General features: G+C 43.0%; 1 long non-coding RNA gene across 1 annotated transcript in view; it reads right to left on the reverse strand.

Moving 5' to 3' along the window:
• LOC129686732 (uncharacterized) overlaps positions 1 to 805 on the reverse strand; it is a 29,008-nt gene extending 28,203 nt beyond the window's left edge. Inside the window, exon 1 of the long non-coding RNA XR_008721689.1 lies at positions 721 to 805. This is a non-coding gene — a long non-coding RNA (uncharacterized LOC129686732). The remainder of the gene's footprint in view (positions 1 to 720) is intronic.
• Between the last annotated feature and the right edge of the window lie 1,781 nt (positions 806 to 2,586).

Genomic DNA, 2,586 nt, shown 5'->3' on the forward strand with positions numbered 1-2,586 from the left:
GAAGAAGAAGAAGAAGAAGAAGAAGAAGAAGAAGAAGAAGAAGAAGAAGAAGAAGAAGAAGAAAGTTCAGACTCCAAATCTCCTCAGCTCATCAGGGGTTGGGGCACCCCTCCCCTGGAAACTGCAGTGTCTCTTTTGAGGAGGCCTCCTCTCAGAGCAGTGTGGTTCCTGGGCTCCTGTGCCTCAGGATGCCCTTGGGACAGTGTCCCACACAGAGCAGTGTGGTTCCTGGGCTCCTGTGCCTCAGGATGGCCTTGGGACACTGCTCCAACTCATCTCTGGGATTAGGAGTTGTGAGTTTTCTGGACCCCTTCCACCTGGTCAGTAAGGCAGGCTGGCAGCAGCAAACAAAAACATTTGAAGCTATGACTCTGATTTGGGTCCTCAGAGTTGTGAGTTTCCTTGACACCCTTCCATCCGAGCACCAGATGGCAGACCAACAAAAACAACAGTCAGTCAAGGGCCTTTAGAAAAATACCATACAGCACAGCAAATGTCTACACTGCCTTCAGCAAGCCAGGCTGTGAGCTGTGAAGTTTTAGCTTTAAGATAGATTTTTGGAGAATTGTCATAGATTGTGCTAGTCAGGAAAGACCAACAAGCTGTCACACATTACTCTACCTGTCAATAGCATGGTTTAAAGCATAAATGTTTGTCTTGTTAATGTCACTGTACCATGGAGGCAGGGGGTTAGGGCAGGGCTGTGTTCCATGTACTCACCGGAACTTACGCCGCTTCTATCTGCTTCCATTCCACTGTATCACAGGCTGTCCCCTGACGGCAAAGGAGTCCAAGGATCCACCCAGGAGTGCTGAGGACCAAGAAAACAGCTTAGTGAGTCATTAGGAAGCATCTGCCACATATGAAAGTTGTGTTTCTTCAGTTGGGGACAAGGTCAAGATCCAATTTTAAGGGAGAAAAAGTCAGAGAGTAGGTTACCTGGGTGGATCTTGAATAAAAAAAGTTAGCCTAAAATTTAAAGAAGTACTTCACATGAGAGGCCTGTGATACATTGCATGGGATTGATTTCCTTCTTAAATCTAGTGTTCTAAGCACCTCACTCATTTCACCCTATTGGGAACTTATTGTCAGTAACTGTTGTCAGGCTAGCTAACTGGCAATCATCCTGTAAGTCTTCCCTCATTAGTTGACTGTAATTTCTTACCTTTTGTCAGCATACACTTGAAAAGTTCTTAATTTTATTATTTTTGAACCTATATACCTATGCGTTCATGTTTGCGTGTGTATATGTGCCTGTGTGCATGAACACAGAGCTTAGATGTCAATGCCAAGTGCCTCCCTCCATTGTTTTCCATCTTAATTGTGGAGACAGGATCTGTAACGCAGCCTGGAGTTTGCTGATTGGCTAGATTGGCAGGACAGTGAACCTTCTGTCTCTATTTTCCCATGGCTGAGATTAGAGATACACACCTCTTCCTTGAATTTTTCTCTTAAGGTATGGGAGCTGGGGAATCTGGCTCAGGTCCTCCTGCTTGAATGGCAATCATTTTACCAGCTAGGCCATCTCTCTGTCTTTCCAACCCATATTGGTATACATTTACACATTTTTGTCAACACGAATTCTCAGCTGATCTAATGGCTAGTATGTGTATTGTCACTCATATCTTTTTCTCCTCCCTCTTGCAACTAGAAGATGAAAGAAGTCTTTCTCATTCCCTAAAACCTAGAAGTTGACACAAAACTGCCTCCTACGAAGCAGTGGACTTAAAGGCAGTGACAAATAGTCTTTATGTCCTTGATCTCCACAGGGTTACATAGGGCTTTTTTTTTTTTCCTAGTTCCCATTACATATGGGAACAGACTTTGAAAGAATGTCAGTCAATAGACTTTGTAAGAATAATTTGGGACAGCTCAACAGTGACAACACTATCTTATTGTTTTATTCTGCAGGTGATGATGTCTCGTGATGAGAAAGCATACATGGGAGCTGCACATTGCAAACATGTATATGTTATACAACTAATGGCCAAAATTTTAATTCAAATGCATTAGCTCTGCACAGAACAAAACCTAGGATTTGACTAAAGTCTCATTAAAGGCAAGCAAGTATAATAAAATATACTATAATAAAATACATATATTATAAGTCCTTCCTTAAGTACTTTGCTGTGTGTATGACTCTCCTTCCTTTCACTGGAAACTTTTCCTCATCACAGCACTTTGGAAAGGAGAGAGGGAATAAATCACCCTCAAATGAAGATGATTGCACCTTCTTAAAAGATGACCTTAAGGTCAGGTGGAGTGGTGTACCAGCACTTTGGAGGTAGTGGCAGGTGGATCTCTGTGTGTTCCAGGCCAGCCTAGTCTGCATAATGAGTTCCAGGCCAGCCAGAGCTACCCCGGGAGTGACCGTCTCCGAAAACAAACAAACAATCCTAAAACAGACCTATTTCTAAGCTCTTCTGGTGCTTCCTTTTCTTACTAAGACTTTACAATTTAGTTACAGAAACCTTGAGTAGTTTTCTAGACTTTTCCTAGTTTTGGAAGCTCTTTTCTCTCTATCCTTCTCAGCCACCCCTGTGTGTGTGTGTGTGTGTGTGTGTGTGTGTGTGTGTGTGTGTGTGT

The sequence above is a fragment of the Psammomys obesus genome, unplaced genomic scaffold (genome assembly GCF_907164565.1).
Source record: "Psammomys obesus unplaced genomic scaffold, mPsaObe1.curated_primary_1811, whole genome shotgun sequence".
Taxonomy (NCBI): domain Eukaryota; kingdom Metazoa; phylum Chordata; class Mammalia; order Rodentia; family Muridae; genus Psammomys; species Psammomys obesus.